This window comes from Pogoniulus pusillus, chromosome 12, assembly GCF_015220805.1.
Source record: "Pogoniulus pusillus isolate bPogPus1 chromosome 12, bPogPus1.pri, whole genome shotgun sequence".
Classification (NCBI taxonomy): Eukaryota; Metazoa; Chordata; class Aves; order Piciformes; family Lybiidae; genus Pogoniulus; species Pogoniulus pusillus.
Window position 1 is genome coordinate 5,376,522 of NC_087275.1, and position 18,240 is coordinate 5,394,761.

General features: G+C 43.3%; 1 long non-coding RNA gene across 1 annotated transcript in view; it reads left to right on the top strand.

Annotated features, from left to right (window-relative positions):
- Window positions 1–7,305: 7,305 nt before the first annotated feature.
- Window positions 7,306–18,240, top strand: part of LOC135180088 (uncharacterized) — a 79,809-nt gene continuing 68,874 nt past the window's right edge. The window contains exon 1 of the long non-coding RNA XR_010304267.1: window positions 7,306–7,382. This is a non-coding gene — a long non-coding RNA (uncharacterized LOC135180088). The remainder of the gene's footprint in view (window positions 7,383–18,240) is intronic.

The following is an 18,240-nucleotide window of genomic DNA, read 5'->3' on the forward strand; positions in this document are numbered from 1 at the left end:
TTAGCAATCAAGACATGCCTGTGAGAACGATAAATGAAAGGGAGGGGAAGAAGTGAGGAGGGCTTACTGAAAAGTAAAGACTTCACTTTGTATCTTCTATGCATGGCAGAGAACACTGTAAACTGTGTCACAAGACAACTTCTTGTCTAGGAAGGGTCGATGGGTCTGCAGTAAGCTAGCTGCAACACCTTCATATATACAGCTAACTGTAACACCTTCATATATACCACATTTTCGTTCAGGTTATAGCTCCTATTATTGATGTTCCTGGGCTACCCTTACCCTTAGTGGATAGTGTTTGTAATCTAACAATGTTGACTTGACAGAAGAGAGCTATATGCTGTCCTGGTAACACTGCCCCAGAATGCACATTTCAAGGCAGTGAGCCACCCAATGCACGCCGCTCCTGCCAGCTTTACTCCAGTAGAGAAAATATCTAACTGGTAGTACAAAAGGTCTGGCACAAGGCAGGGAATTTCTCTCTAGGGGCCTGCAGAGCTGCAGAGTCCATTCATTGTTACCTGTAACTTTAGCAAAACAACTTTTCTCCAGATCTTGCAAAGATGACTGTTTTGCTTATCCTACTTAAGGACTGCATGTACTGATGGCATGCAAAGGTGGAAAGCAGGCTAATATCACACAAAAACAATTGATTTGAAAGGGAATTTTAAATGTGAAAGTAGAAAGTCTTTCAATGCACTTTCTTTCCTTTATTTATTTTGAAGTCAATGAGAAGTTGCCAGGGAACACACTCTGCCAGAACCGTACATGAATCCACTCTGACTTCTTTTGGGGGCAAACACAAAACCTTCCTCTAAAAGACCTTGCTACTGCAAGCACTGCCAATTACTTAGAACTGCAGCTTTCAAGCCATCTTCCTTCCTTTTCTCTACTCAGTAAATCAGCTAAAGTTTAAAATCAAAACCCAAACAAAAAACCCTACAAACAACCAAAACTCACCAAGAAAACAAACCACCAAACCCACCCCTCCCCCCCAAATTGTGCTAATTTGAGCCTAGCTAGGATGTTTTGGTGAGAAGAAACAGATGATAGGCTGTGAAAAGGAAACAATGGTGATGCCTACTTCACTCATAGGCTTGCTGAGATGCATAAGAACAAGAATATATAGGCAAGAGAGTTGGTCTCTGGCTTTTGGGCTGCATGCATTTCTCTAATCTGCCTGAATAATCCTTCTACTTACTAACCCCCCTGGCTGACCCTCAAAACTCACCTTGAATGTAAGGCAAAGTCTGGGGTAGAGGTGTAGGAAGTAGATGGAAGGGTGGTTGAGAGCCCCTCCTGGGGACTCTGATTTCAGGTAGGGCTGTTGTGTTTCTGTATTACTTTTTAACTTGCATATTTCTGTCCAAAGCTGTAAATATTGTAAACACCTGCTTGTACATTGTGCTAAGCTGTGAATATAAAGCTTCATTCACTTTCCAGAGCAGCTGAGTCTAGTCTGGGTGACTTTCTTAACACCCAAACCATCACACCAATAAAAGCCTGCTTGAAGCAGAACTTCTATGTTTAAATGAAGAAGAGGTAGACTGATCCTTTCATGTGGAAGATGGCTGAATACTGCTGGAATAGTGATTCTAGGAATCTTTGTTTGCTGTTTTGTTCTTTCTGTGTCGTTCATTTCTATTAGCTTATACATACAGAAACTGTTAGGCTATGAATTCTTCAATCACCTGCTGCAGCTACATGCAAAAAACCCAAATTTTCAGAAGTCTGATATAGGAGCAAGAGGTCTGTGCTTTCTCTAGATAGAATCATAATTAATTTTGGGTAAGTGCTGGATGACAATGTAATGAAGACATTGACACTGGGGATAATACACCAGTGGACAAATTACTTTCCAAATTCTGCCTTGTACAAGCCACTTGGATTCTTGCCCTTTGAGATATTCTTGCAAAAGAAAAGGTACATATTTTTGCATGTGTCTAGTAATTATAACGTTGCTGCAGTCATAACTGCTTTGCAATGCTGTATAAACAGGCAGAGTCAATAAAGGAAGAAGTAAAGTTAGGTCATGCAGGAAATGGGTTCATTCAGTATTGCTTTTTATCAGTTTATTTGACAGAGATCCTTTAAAAAGTATTTTAATCAGGCAGAAAATAAAGCAGATTATTACAAAACAAATCCCTCAGGCTGATAGGAATCCTTCTGGGTTTTCAATACAGCTGTAGTTTTATAATTCTGCAGAAACTGGTATTATGATAGTAATAACATAACCTACTAAAATATATGTTGTGGGAACTGAGGAAGGGAGTCAGCTAGAGTGTATCTCTGTGCACCCTTGACACAGGGAAATGGAGGTTAGAAATGGAGTAAACTGGTATGCTCTCCTTGAGTAACATTTGTACAGAAGCATAGTAAATTTACAACAATGTGTCCTGGATACCCCAAATTCCTCTGACTCCATGGTTTGAATGGGAGAGGAAAGGCACGATAAACCTGTTTCCCCTACCCCTGCCCTGTGGGCTTGAAGGGGGGTAGCAAAAGGTTTTTATGGCACATAGGGTGACCCGTGCAGATGCCCATGCTGAAATCAGGCTGGTGATTGGCTGTGTTTTTGTGTCCAAGAATGATAAATAGACACTTTGTGTAGGAGAAAAATACAAATATAGTAAGACATCCTTCCCACCTTGGGGTGCTTCCCACCTTGGGGTGCTTCCTGCCATGATAGTTCCCATCTGGAGAGTCCCCTGGCTCTGCACTGGACAAGCTCCTATCTTCCCCACTCTTTTGCACCCTTTGTGCGAACTAGCAGACTTTGCAAGCCTCAAGTCCTTTGAGAGAGAGAGAGACTGCAGCACCTGGACTGCCCTCTCTCAGGCCCTATTCAGTAGCTAATTTTCTGTCTGCCCCCCAGACAGGGGACCCTAGCAATTTTGGCTCTCCCCCTGCTGTTGTGAGAGCAGCATCATACTGCAGCCATCCCACTCGAGAAGAAGTATTCAAGACACTTCTGAGTTTGGCAGCTCCATGACTCATCTCGAACTTCTGTGGTGCGGATGTCTGTTGTCGGGCATTGCCGGTAACATCACAGGCTGCTCCTGCAGAAAGAATCTAGCAAGGGATCTTTGCTGAGTGCCTGTCCCACATCCATGAGTAGTTTTCCCCTTAATATTATACGCAGCCTAATTGATAGTGAGGTAAAGCTGTGTTTATAGCTTAGCCTTTTCCATTTCCTGACTTCCTAAATATCCAAATGTATCTATAGTATCCTTTGTAAGATATTCCAAATCAAACTAAGTCTGCTAATAAACTAAACTAATTTTTGTATATAGTTTTGGGGTTCCAGGAGAATAAAATAATTCTATTTTTTTAATATTTTGTGACTCAGGCACGTTAATTGCCTGCCTCCAGGACACAAGGAACTGAAAGCAGTCTGTGCCAAGATACCCAACACCTCACTGTTATCCAACAAGAATGTTAAAAAAGAACATTTTATCCAATCATTGTATTCCACAACTTGTAGAATTACTACAATCTGTAGAACAGCATATAAAAAGACTACAGCTATAGCAATAAATGCTTTGGCTTTGGCTAATTTGATATCCATATATCCTTGTATCACTGTTGTTTGTCTCTCAGTAAGACATACAGCAACAATATATCACATCTGGCTTCTTAGAATTTCATAAAGAATTATCAAATTTCAGATTTCAAATTTCAGGTGAATGATTTTGATGCAAGGAACCCAGTAATCAATGACAAGTGCTACCCGACTAACATTTGCTTCCATGTCACAGAACAAACCCATCAATTTTTACATATACTCCAGCTAAAGACAAAGAGCAGAGCTCCATGCATAGGTCTCTGATTGCCTTCGATGGATATTGAATCAGGTAAGTTCAGGTCATTCCCATTTGTTTAAAATGCATTTTATATTCTCACTGATGCCAAAATCCATTTTAATTTGTTTATTTAAATACTCCCCTCAATTTAAGAGAGAGATGTTGAGGTGCTGGAAGGTGTCCAGAGAAGGGCAACAAAGCTGGTGAAGGGCCTGGAACACAAACCCTATGAGGAGAGGCTGAGGGAGCTGGGGTTGTTTAGCCTGGAGAAGAGGAGGCTCAGGGCAGACCTCATTGCTGTCTACAACTACCTGAAGGGAGGCTGTAGCCAGGTGGGGGTTGGTCTCTTCTGCCAGGCAAGCAGCAACAGAACAAGGGGACACAGTCTCAAGTTGTGCCGGGGAAAGTATAGGCTGGATGTTAGGAGGAAGTTGTTGTCAGAGAGAGTGATTGGCATTGGAATGGGCTGCCCAGGGAGGTGGTGGAGGCACTGTCCCTTGAGGTCTTCAAGAAAAGACTGGATAAGGCAGTTGGTGCCATGGTCTAGTTGTCAGGATAGGGCTGGGTGCTAGGTTGGACTGGCTGATCTTGGAGGTCTCTTCCAACCTGCTTGATTCTATGAAGATTCTATGATTCACAACTTAGCGTCTGCATAGTCTGAAATCTCTTTGTGCAAGCACGCAGCTGAAAACTGGAGTGCTGCTGAATTTTTATATTTAATTGAAAATAAATACATAAAGCTGCCAGTCGTACAATGTCTTTTGCATGAGGAAAGGTCACTCATAATCTTTTTTAGTAGTTAATGGGATGCACCGTTGTGGTTATACCGAAATCTGAATGCCTTCAGGAAGTTTGACGACGAAACAATTGTGTGTGAGATAACAGGAGAAAAATCATTTTCTTTGGAGAATGACCTTTCAAAAACGACTCGTCCACATCTTCACAGTGCTGCCAACACGTCAGCTTCACATTGTGTACAAAACTCCTGTCTTTGCTGTATGCAAATGCTCTCCCTAAAATGGTGAAATAATGCTACATGTTGTAATATTTATTTTTCTACGAATGTTCATCAGATAAAAGCTTTTCAGGGTCTTTGAACACAGAAGACTTTATGTGCTGTCAGCTCAGCCAGTTGACTTTGTTTACAAAATGTCATCATTCTTTTTTTTTTTTTCTGAAAGGACAGATGATAGTGTCTTCTGAAGAAGGCAACCTCAGGCCAGCTCTCAACTTACACCATCAGCAGTGACTTCTATTCCATTACTCACAGCAGCGTCAATAATGAAAGGTAATTGTTACATGGGGACAGATAGAATCATAGAATCATAGAATCGAGCAGGTTGGAAGAGACCTCCAAGATCAGCCAGTCCAACCTAGCACCCAGCCCTATCCAGTCAACTAGACCATGGCACTAAGTGCCTCATCCAGTCTTTTCTTGAAGACCCCCAGTGATGGTGCCTCCACCACCTCCCTGGGCAGCCCATTCCAATGCCAATCACTCTCTCTGTGAAGAACTTCTTCCTAACATCCAGCCTATACCTACCCTGGAACAACTTGAGACTGTGTCCCCTTGTTCTATTGCTGGTTACCTGGCAGAAGAGGCCACCCCCCACCTGGCTACAATGCCTCTTATCTTTTAATAGATCTATTTTATTTTTCTCATTAAGGATTCTGAAGAAATCCTCAAGTTCAATTATGGTCAAATTGTGTGATGGTTTGGGTGTTCCCTGCCTCCCCACACTTCAGAAATACCCAGACTAGACTCAGCCAGCTCTGGGAATATAAATGAAGCAATTTATTTACAGCTGGCATAATATGCAAGCAGATAGTTACAGTATATACAGTTATAGACAGAAATAGACAAAGGAAAAGGTAATACAGAAACACAACTCCCCTCCCAGAAACCTGAGTCCCCAGGAGGGGCTCTCAACCACCCTTCCACCTTCTCCCTACCCCTCTCAACCTTACCCCAGTCCCAAGAAAGAATGGAGGTTCAGCCAAGAGGTTAAGCAGCAAAGGTGAGTTAGGCCAAATGGAAGGTGAGGTTAGGGAGATGCAGCTCAGTCACCAGCCCAAGGCAGAATGACAAAATGGCCAGAGTGTTATCTAATGTTTTCATTTCTTCTTCAGCAAGACTCTGAGGGCAGTAGACATCACCATTGTTTTCCTTTCACAACCTATGATCCAGTTCTTCTCACCAAAACATTCTAGCTTGCTTGAAACTAGCACAAATTGTTAGCCAGAAAAAAAATGGGGATAAGCAACATTAAGCCCTTCCCTTCAGATCAATGACCAGTGGTCACTAAAGCTTAGCAACCAAAAACATGGAAGAAAAATACTTAAAGTATCAATAAATCCTCTTAGTGACTAGTTATGACAGGCTTCCTTTTAATTTTAGAAGTAATTTTCACAACATACCAAATAAATGCTGTTTTCATAATAGCATCTGCCTGCATCTCCAAAGTCTTTGCACATGACAAAAATATGATAGAAAAAAATGCATTGATTCTTATTCAGAAAAGCATTTATCTGCCTATTGAGCAAAATAGTTAAAACCTCCATGCTTCCACTGGACCTTTTGCATGGGATTTATGTCACTGGAATGTATGACAAAATCAATGATAAAGGAATTGCATGGCTAGAGCTAATAAACTTAGGTCATATTCTGGTGATCTTTGCATCTTTCTAGTTTTCATTTCCTCTTTCACTGTAGAGGTACTGTTTCTCTGTCCATCATAGGCTCATTGTTATAAATGTCTGCTCTTTTGGACATGTATGCCAAGAGGGCATCTAGATGTCATTTGAGTACTGTGTGCAGTTCTGGATTCCTCAATTCAAGAGAAATGTTGGGATACTGAAGTGTGTCCAGAGAAGAAGGGTGACGAAGCTGGTGAGGGGCCTGGAACACAGCCCTGTGAGGAAAGGCTGAGGGAGCTGGGGGTGTTTAGTCTGGAAAAAGAGGAGGCTAAGAGGCGACCTCATTACTGTCTACAACTACCTGAAGGGAGGTTGTAGTCAGGTGGGGGTTGGTCTCTTCTGCCAGGCAAGCAGCAACAGAACAAGGGGACACAGTTTCAAGTTGTGCCAGGGGAGGTCTAGGTTGGATGTTAGGAGGAAGCTGTTGTCAGAGAGAGTGATTGGCATTGGAATGGGCTGCCCAGGCAGGTGGTGGAGTCACCATCCCTGGAGATGTTGAAGAAAAGCCTGGATGAGGCACTTTGTGCCATGGTCTGGTTGATTGTGCCATGGTCTAGCTGACTGGCTAGGGCTGTGTGCTAGGTTGGACTGGATGATCTTGGAGGTCTCTTCCAATTTGGTTGATTCTATGAATCTATGATAAAGATTATTCAGCCACAAAGGCAGAAAGATTTTGAGTCATTGAAACACAAGCACTGTGTTCTCTGTACTAAAATTACTTCATGAATTAAAACCACATAAATGCACACAGTGCATTAAAATAACTCTGCCCTGTAACTAATGTTTTGCATATATTGCTTATTGCAGTAAACCAGGCATTAAGATGCTGAGTTGCTGGAGCATGTCCAGAGAAGAGCAATGAAGCTGGTGAAGGGCCTGGAGGTAAGGTCTTACGAGGAGCAGCTGGGGGAACTAGGATTGACCTCAACTGAACCTGCTTTCTGGAACCATATCCTTATATGGTTATATGCACTGGGATTTTTATGCTGACAAATTAGTCCAATTTTAATCAATTCCTAGATATCAGGTGATCTGTTTGGTTGTTTTTTTTTGCTTTGATAACAACATATAATAATTGAGAAATTATTTTTTTAAGTAATGTATTATGTTAATCTAGAACAGTCTCACTCCAGCAATATCTCCTTAGCATTTGAAATCCTTTTAAAGATTCTGAAATAGAAGCCAAAGTATTTTATGTCGTACTTTGCATCCCAATTATGTTACTTTATAGTTAAGTTCTGATCTGAGAATCCAACTGTGTGCTTTCTTGTTTGAGAACAAAGCCCTCATCTATTTGGGTTCCTTTTGTATACTGAGGAAGGATTTCTTGCTAAACAGGACATGTGTTCAGTTCTGGGCCCCCCAGTTTAGGAGGGACATTGAGATGCTTGAGCGTGTCCAGAGAAGGGCGACGAGGCTGGGGAGAGGCCTTGAGCACAGCCCTACGAGGAGAGGCTGAGGGAGCTGGGATTGGTTAGCCTGGAGAAGAGGAGGCTCAGGGGTGACCTTATTGCTGTCTACAACTACCTGAGGGGAGGTTGTGGCCAGGAGGAGGTTGGTCTCTTCTCTCAGGTGGCCAGCACCAGAACAAGAGGACACAGCCTCAGGCTGTGCCAGGGGAAGTTTAGGCTGGAGGTGAGGAGAAAGTTCTTCCCTGAGAGAGTCATTGGACACTGGAATGGGCTGCCCGGGGAGGTGGTGGAGTCGCCGTCCCTGGAGCTGTTCAAGGCAGGACTGGACGTGGCACTTGGTGCCATGGTCTAGCCTTGAGCTCTGTGGTAAAAGGTTGGACTTGATCTGTGAGGTCTCTTCCAACCCTGATGATACTGTGATACTCTGATCCCAGATGCAATGCCGGCACATCTCTTTTTGCCACCTGTTCCTTCTAGCAGCAGCAGCTCTTCTTTTCCTCTGTTAGAAATGTGGAAATATGAGTCACATTTGAGGAACTCCTGCATTATTTAAATGCATTTAGTTGTGTTATATGTGTGTCTTCACATTCATACTTTATTTCCATAACTTACAAGCTCCTCATCCAAGCCCAAAAGAATAGTTGTCATAATATTTGACTTCTTGTGATTCCAGTCACAAAATCTACAGGGACGAAGGTACATCCTAATAATATATTGTAATTGGTCCCTTTGCACAATTAATAAGTCAAATCTTATCAATCAGTGACTTTCTGTTTGTGTAACAAGTGCTGCAGATACTATGCAGAGTAAAACCTTCAATACAAGAATCATAGAATCATAGAATCAAGCAGGTTGGAAGAGACCTCCAAGATCATCCAGTCCAACCTAGCACCCAGCCCTAGCCAGTCAACTAGACCATGGCACTAAGTGCTTCATCCAGTCTTTTCTTGAAGACCTCAAGGGACAGTGCCTCTACCACCTACCTGGGCAGCCCATTCCAATGCCAATCACTCTCTCTGCCAACAACTTCCTCCTAAGTTCCAGCCTATACCTACCCTGGCACCCTAAAGCTGAGTTAGAAGAATGGGTTATGGTTTGAGATTTTTCCTTGAGATTTTTGGGGGGAGTTGCCCTTCATAGAACTGTATTTGACTACAGGGAATTGATCATGTGAGCCATCAGCTGCTGTACAAAAGGCAAACAGCTATTAGGGCTGATCAGAAGCAAAAGAGTAGTGTTGGAAGCCTGGCCTACCCAGATGCTTTGCAAGTTAGGTAGTCCATGAAAGTAGCAGTCATGGATATCTTGGAAAATCTCTCAGTATTGCAGATCCAGGATGACTGCTTCCAAGCTAAGAGTGCAGCAATGGCTTCAGCATTTAGTGATAAAATACATCCTGAGGAAGGCTACAGTGCTGGGGCATAATATGCAGTCATCCTGAGGTACCTGACATGGTCTAGGTTTAAGTAAAATTGCAGGAGTTTGGAGAAGAGGTTGGCATCTTTATTATTCCCACTGTCACCTGCAGTGTGGCACTAGAAGAGCTGAGGTCCTCCTCGGACAGGCAAAGAGAGTGGAGATACCATTGGCACTCCTCTGCCAGAGGAACAGCAAAAACTTATTCAAGTGAAGTGTCCTTTTTTCCTTTTTCACCAATCAGGAGGTCTCTTCCAACCTGGCTGCTTCTATGATTCTAAGTTCAATTATGGTCAAATTGTAAGCCAGAAAAAAAAATGGGGATAAGCAACATTAAGCCCTTTCCTTTAGCTCAATGACCAATGGTCACTAAAGCTTAGCAATCAAAAACATGGAAGAAAAATAAAGTATAAATAAATCCTCTTAGTGACTAGTCATGACAGTCTCCCTTCTAGTTTTATATGTAATTTTCACAACATATTAAATAAATAATGTTTTCATAATAGCATCTGCCTGCTTCTCAGAAGTCAAGTCTACACCAAACACAGACATGAGGCTCAGGGGTGATCTTATTACTGTCTACAACTACCTGAAGAGACATTGTAGCCAGGTGGGGGGTGGCCTCTTCTCCCAGGTAACCAGCAATAGAACAAGGGGACACAGTCTCAAGCTGTGCCAGGGTAGGTACAGGCTGGATGTTAGGAAGAAGTTCTTCACAGAGAGAGTGATTTGCCATTGGAATGGGCTGCCCAGGGAGGTGGTGGAGTCACCATCCCTGGGGGTCTTCAAGAAAAGCCTGGCTGAGGCACTTAGTGCCATGGTTTAGTTGATTGGCTAGGGCTGTGTGCTAGGTTGGACTAGATGATCTTGGAGGTCTCTTCCAATCTGGTTGATTCTATGATTCTATGATTCTCTCTGATTCTATGATTCTAGTGTACTTCCAGGATAACACATTCCAAAACCAGCTAAGATCCTCATAGATTTACAATTATCCTTATTTGGAACATTTTGGGGGTTTATTGGTTGGGTGTTTTTGTGGTTTTTGGTTGGTTGGTTTTGTTTGTTTCATTTTGGTTGTTGTTGTTGTGGGTTTTGGTTTTTAGTTTGTGTAAGACTCAAGTATGAAATCCACCTTGGAGTCAATAATAATAACTGGCAAAGCATTTCCTACTTGGTGAGACAGAGTGACCCTTATTACATAGGTGCACAGGATGTGTTAGACAAAGAACCTGCTAATACATGAATGTTTTGTTTGTTTCATTTTGGTTGTTGTTGTGGGTTTTGGTTTTTAGTTTGTGTAAGACTCAAGTATGAAATCCATCTTGGAGTCAACAATAATAACTGGCAAAGCATTTCCTACCTGGTGAGACAGAATGAACCTTATCAGATAGGTGCACAGGATGTGTTAGACAAAGAACCTGCTAATACCTGAATGTTTTGTTTGTTTCATTTTGGTTGTTGTTGTGGGTTTTGGTTTTTTGTTTGTGTAAGACTCAAGTATGAAATCCACCTTGGAGTCAACAATATTGACTGGCAAAGCATTTCCTACCTGGCAAGACAGAGTGAACCTCATTACATAGGTGCACAGGATGTGTTAGACACAGAACCTGCTAATACATGAATGTTTTGTTTGTTTCATTTTGGTTGTTGTTGTGGGTTTTGTTTTTTTGTTTGTTTGTGTAAGGCTCAAGTATGAAATCCACCTTGGAGTCAACAATAATAACTGGCAAAGCATTTCCTACCTGGTTAGACAGAGTGAACCTTATTACATAGGTGCACAGGATGTGTTAGACAAAGAACCTGCTAATACCTGAATGTTTTGTTTGTTTCATTTTGGTTGTTGTTGTGGGTTTTGGTTTTTAGTTCGTGTAAGACTCAAGTATGAAATCCACCTTGGAGTCAACAATACTGACTGGCAAAGCATTTCCTACCTGGTGAGACAGAATGAACCTTATCAGATAGGTGCACAGGATGTGTTAGACAAAGAACCTGCTAATACATGAATGTTTTGTTTGTTTCATTTTGGTTGTTGTTGTGGGTTTTGGTTTTTTGTTTGTTTGTGTAAGACTCAAGTATGAAATCCACCTTGGAGTCAACAATATTGACTGGCAAAGCATTTCCTACCTGGTGAGACAGAGTGAACCTTATCACATAGGTGCACAGGACATGTTAGACAAAGAACCTGCTAATACCTGAATGTATCTTAATGGCAGAAAGAGGCAGAACTTGAATCTCTTGACTCCCAGACTAGTGCATTAGAAATTTACCATCTGAATATTTCATATTTAGTTCTCAAGATTCAGAGGAACTTGTGGGCTAAGCATCTGGAACAATTTATGCTTCCAACTTAGATTGCTAACACAGGGAAGCAATTGCATATCAGCAAGAAACTCCTACCTTGTTTTCGAGAGATAGAAAAAGATGAGGTGATTTTTAAATCCATAATATAGAAGTATATCATTAAGCAGGACTGATCATTCAATTAAGGCAGATGAAGTTTTTTTCTGTGCATTAGAGGGTCAATTTAATTGCACAAACAGATAAGTTACATACTTTCAGGAGCTAATAACGTGCTTGCTAAAATATTTATGGAGTGAAATTATTCCATAAATTGTACTGTAGTTCACTAAGATTGTTTCTTTTTAATATTAATACAGACAAAGTATGCCAGAGATGCTAGAAAATTTTGAACTGCAAATGCATTTCTTGACAATTCTGATTTATGGAAAGCAAAGCTGGCAAAGCTGGCAGCTCGTGGCTTGGACAGATTCACTCTGATATGGGTCAAGAACTAGCTGGAAGGCTGGGCCCAGAGAGTGGTGGTGAATGGTGCCACATCCAGTTGGCAGCTGTCACTAGTGGTGTGCCCCAAGGATCAGTGCTGGGCCCAGTCCTGTTCAGTATCTTTATTGATGGTCTGAATGAGGTGATTGAGTCCAGCATCAGTAAGTTTGCAGATGACACCAACTGGGAGCAGGTGTGGATCTGTTGGAAGGTAGGAGAGCCCTGCAGAGGGACCTGGACAGGCTGAATGGGTGGGCAGAGGCCAATGGGATGAGATTGCACAAGGCCAAGTGCAGGGTTCTACACTTAGGCCACAACAACCCCAAGCAGTGCTACAGGCTGGGGACTGAGTGGCTGAGAGCAGCCAGAAAGAAAGAGACCTGGGGGTACTGATAGAGAGTAAGCTGAAGATGAGGCAGCAGTGTGCCCGGGTGGCCAAAAGAGCCAATGGCATCCTGGACTGTGTCAGGAACAGTGTGGCCAGTAGGATGAGGGAGGTTATTCTGCCTCTGTACTCAACACTGGTCAGACCACACCTTGAGTGCTGTGTCCAGTTCTGGGCTCCTCAATTCAAGAATGATGTTGCAGTACTGGAACATGTCCACAGGAGGGCGACAAAGCTGGTGAGGGGCCTGGAACACAAACCCTGTGAGGAGAGGCTGAGGGAGCTGGGGGTGTGACAGCCTGCAGAAGAGGAGGCTCAGGGCAGACCTCATTGCTGTCTACAACTACCTGAAGGGAGGCTGTAGCCAGGTGGGGTTGTTCTCTTCCCCCAGAAAACCAGCAACAGAAGAAGGGGACACAGTCTCAAACTGTGCTGGGGGAGGTCTAGGCTGGATGTTAGGAGGAAGTTGTTGGCAGAGAGAGTGATTGCCATTGGAATGGGCTGCCCAGGGAGGTGGTGGAGTCACCATCCCTGGAGGTGTCCAAGAAAAGCCTGTCTGAGGCACTTGGTGCCATGGTCTAGTTGACTGGCCAGGGCTGGGTGCTAGGTTGAACTGGATGACCTTGGAGGTCTCTTCCAACCTGCTTGATTCTATGATTCTATGATAGAAGCAATTTTTTGTTTAGAGAATGTTCACTGAACGATGAAAAACTTCCTGATACATCTTAAGGTGATAGGTGAACAAAGTAAAGACTTATATATAAAAAGATATGGCAAACATTCACTTGCACATAATAAACATTTTAATCCAGGTTGCTGCAAAATGCTGTTTGCCATAACTTTGGAAAGAAGCAGCTCAGTGTAAAATAGCTTTGGAATGGGAAAACTAAAAGGGTGTATTTCTCTGGTGCAGCTTTCTGTGAAAGAAGCCTTTATCACTTTAAATCAAAATGAATTCATTTCTTGCAGATCATATAGGGGATGTAAAACCATTCCTCTAACATGTGATCATCCCACACATACTTCAGTTTGTCATTTTTCTCTTTCTTTTTGCAGGTGCTGTTAAAAAAATGCAAAAGCCTCCACTTGCCAAGATGCATGTGTACTTAGCTATTTACAGCTTTAAAGGAGAAAATAAGCCTTCTTAGAATTCTGAAAATGTTGAATTTGTTTTTCCCAGCTGGAGAGTGGGGTTTGCTTCAGTTTTACAAATATGTCTATGTCAGAATGTTCTTCAGCTTTATGCCAGAAAACTCTGCTGCATGTGATAGAGTCCAGAGGAAGAAAAGAGGTTCTGGGTCCCTCAATTCAAGAGAGAGGTTGAGGTGCTGGAATGTGTGCAGAGAAGGGCAATTAAGCTGGTGAGAGGCCTGGAGCACAGCCCTGTGAGGAGAGGCTGAGGGAGCTGGGGGTGTGCAGCCTGCAGAAGAGGAGGCTCAGGGCAGAGCTCATTGCTGTCTACAACTACCTGAAGGGAGGCTGTAGCCAGGTGGGGTTGGTCTCTTCTGCCAGGCAAGCAGCAACAGAACAAGGGGACACAGTCTCAAGTTGTGCCAGGGGAAGCATAGGCTGGATGTTAGGAGGAAGTTGTTGTCAGAGAGAGTGATTGGCATTGGAATGGGCTGCCCAGGGAGGTGGTGGAGTCACCGTCCCTGGAGGTGTTCAAGAAAAGCCTGGATGAGACATTTAGTGCCATGGTCTAGTTGACTGGCTAGGGCTGGGTGCTAGGTTGGCCTGGATGATCTTGGAGGTCTCTGCCAACCTGGTTGCTTCTATGATTCTATGAACTCTGCTTTTGGAAACTGCTACATCCACCTGGTTGAAATGGTCATGGTGAGTTTTGCATAGGGTTGTTCCTGCGGAGCCAAGCGCTTGATTAAGCAGTAATCTTGAGACGTCTCCATTACTGCTTTTGTGTGTATCCCCAAGGGTTGCACATGAAAGGTGACATTCCCTCTCAAATGTTTCTACACTACAGTCCTGGGGTTTATATCTGAACCAACAATGTGCCCTTGTGGCCAGGACAGGCAGTGCCATACTGGGCTGTATTAAAAGGGCTGTGGCTAGTAGAACCATAGAATCAGTCAGGGTTGGAAAGGGACCACAAGGATCGTTTACTTCCAATCCCCCTGCCATGGTAGAGAGAGGTTTTTCTGCCCCTCTCCTCTGCCCTGGTGAGGCTGCATCTGGAGTACTGTGTTCAGTTTTGGGCTCCCCAGTTCAAAAGAACTGCTTGAGAGAGTTCAGTGCAGAGCCACAAAGATGATAAAGGGAATGAAATGTCTCTTATGAGGATAGCCTGAGGGAGCTGGGGCTGTGCTGCTTGGAGAAGAGGAGACTGAGAGGTGACCTCATCAATGTTTATAAAGATGTAAAGGGTGAGTGCTAGGAGGATGGAGCCAGGTTCTGCTCAGTAATGACAGATGACAGGACAAGGGGCAATGGGTGGAAGCTGAGGCATAGGAAGTTTCATGCAAACATGAGGAGGAATTATTTTTCCCTGTGACGGTGACAGAGCACTGGAACAGGCTGCCTGGGGGAGTTGTGGAGTCTCTCTCTCTGGAGATAGTCAAAACCTACCTTAGATGTGTTCCTGTGTGACCTGGTATGAGAGATCACACAGTATCACAGTATCACAGTATCATCAGGGTTGGAAGTGACCTCACAGATCATCAAGTCCAACCCTTTACCACAGAGCTCAAGGCCAGACCATGGCACCAAGTGCCACGTCCAATCCTGCCTTGAACAGCCCCAGGGACGGCAACTCCACCACCTCCCCAGGCAGCCCATTCCAGTGTCCAATGACTCTCTCAGGGAAGAACTTTCTCCTGCTCTGGCAGGCGTGTTGGGCTAGATGAGCTTTCGAAGTCTCTTCCAGCCCCTGACATTCTGTGATTCTATGTGATTTAGATTCATATCAGTTCAAGACCATCATGTATGAAGAAAACAAGAATCTGTTCTATAATTGGAGTGTTTGGGCTGTTCTTTTTCATTTTATAATGTTGTGTGTGCATGCCCCAGTAAAAGACCAAGGTACATTAAAGAAGCTGACTCTTTCAAAAGATCCACCTTCATTTCTATTGCTTTCCTTTCAGTATGCAAATATCTTAACACAGAGTTATGATGAAAGCCAAAAGCCCCCATAGTTACAGTTACTTTCACCATCAAGAGCTACTGGTCCTCTTTATTCCACTCTATGCCCATAAATATCCACATTACTTCATTTTGCATTCTTAAAAAGCTTACTTTACAGCAGCCCTGTGATCTGTAAGATAAGCTTTGGTCTTAAGGCATGCACAACCTGACATAACACAAAGAGGTATACCTTTAGCTGTGCTGATGTGAGATAAATAAATATGAGAAGCTGTGATTTAATCTCTTCAGTTAAAGCCATTTTAGTATGATCTTCTGTCTTTGCTTGTTGCAGCTTTTCTTGGCTATAAGAACATTTAAAACTTCTGAAGCTAAACTCCTGTGAAATACAGAATCATAGAATCACAGAATGGTTTATGTCAAAAGGGACCTCAAAGATCATCCAGTTCCAAGCTCCTGCTGTAGGCAGGGACACCTCTCACTAGAACAGGTTGCTGAAGGCCTCATCCAAACTGGCCTTGAACACCTCCAGGGGGGGAGCAGACACAACCTCCCTGGGCAGCCCATTCCAATGCACTCTCTCTGCCAACAACTTCCTCCTAACATCCAGCCTAGACCTCCCCTGGCACAGCTTGAGGCTTAGTCCCCTTGTTCTGTTGCTGCTTGCCTGGCAGAAGAGATCAACCCCATTTGGCTACAACCTCCCTTCAGGGAGTTGTAGACAGCAATGAGCTCTGCCCTGAGCCTCTTCTTCTGCAGGCTGCACACCCCCAGCTCCCTCAGCCTCTCCTCATAGGGTTTGTGCTCCATGCCTCTCACCAGCTTAATTGCCCTTCTCTGCACACATTCCAGCACCTCAACATCTCTCTTGAATTGAGGAACCCAGAACTGGACACAGCACTCAAGGTGTGGCCTGACCAGTGCTGAGCACAGGGGCAGAATAACCTCCCTCATCCTACTGGCCACACTGTTCCTGATGCAGGCCAGGATGCCATTGGCTCTCCTGCTCCTCCTTCCTCTTTCACATGATGTGGTTTTGCCCATTTTTAGGTTCTACTCAAGATCACGTCTAAAAAGATTTACTGCACTAACTGGGCAGAAAACCATCTGCAATTGTCTCATAGTGAGACCTGAAGTATGTTACATCTAAAGCAAGGTAAACAGAGACAGCATGCAGTGGGGAGCAGTGACAAGGTGTTAGATTGGCTCAAGCTGTCTTGTGTAATTTTGCATTTTGAAAGTGAAGTGACACAGCTTTTGTAGCTTGGGTGCAAAATGTAATGCTAGTTCTGGTTGGTGGTTTGGTTGTAGGGTTTTGGGCTGAGTTTGGGTTTTTGTTTGTCTTTGTGCTTGGTTGGTTGGGATTTTTTTCCCTACCTGCTTGTGCTAGTAATTCTTATCCATTCAGAAAGCATGCTTTGGGTTTGGAATGATTCAGGGATCCTAGAATTTGGTTTAAAAGAGTTACTAATATGTCAGTGAATTTTTAAAACGTGATTTTACATCTCCTGTTGTCACTGAAGTGAACCAAAGCATTGAGAAATATACCTACTGTTATCTCCATCCCACTCTGAAATGGCTGTTCAAGGCAAGGTTGGACGTGGCACTTGGTGCCATGGTCTAGCCTTGAGCTTTGTGGTAAAGAGTTGGACTTGATGATCTGTGAGGTCTCTTCCAACCCTGATGATACTGTGGTACTGTGTGATACTGTGAATTGCTGAAGATAAAAGGGTCACTAAATATATTTTTCCCATTTAATTTTTAAATCATTGAACCTTTATGATCAGGGAACACTGATCTGTTAGGGAAGACAAAGCTGAAGAAACTTCCCATTTGTCATTCTTCATTCTTTCCTTCTTCTACCCTGAAATAACTAGATTTAAAATACCTTTGACATTCACTATGGATGATTTTTGTGCCAATTTTTCCCAACATAAATTAAACTTGCCCTGGAAAAATCATGGCATGTTTTAGTAGTGGATGTGTCAAACATTTCATTAAAAGGAACATACAGAGTTAAACACAGAGGTATTAATATATTTGTAGAATAAGCCTATGTACATTCATTAAACAGGTAAGTTCAAACATATGTTGGTATCACACTAAAATCCTGTTTAATCATAGAATCATAGAACCAACCAGGTTGGAAGAGACCTCCAAGATCATCCAGTCCAACCTAGCACCCAGCCCTATAGAAAATGGTTGACCTGGCTCTCACCACCCTCATGCTGAAGAACTGGTTGGCCCTCCAGGCTTGTGCCTACCTCTCCAGCCTGTCCAAGTCCCTCTGAATGGATCCCTTCCCTCCATCAAGTTTGCTGCACCACTCAGCTTGGTGTCATCAGCAGACTTGCTGAGGCTGCACTCAATGCCTCTGTCCATGGCACCGACAAAGATATTGAACAAGACTGGTCCCAGGACTGATCCCTGGAGGTGTTGAAGAAAAGCCTGGATGATGCACTTAGTGCCATAATCTAGTTGATGGGTGCTAGGTTGGACTGGGTGATGTTGGAGGTCTCTTCCCACCTGGTTGATTGTATGATTCTATGATTGTAACCCTAGTACAGGCTGAATGTCCTCTACTCGACACTGCGATGAGTTCAGTCATTTCAGCTCAATTTTGAAGACTGTCCTTGGGAACTCTTCTGCA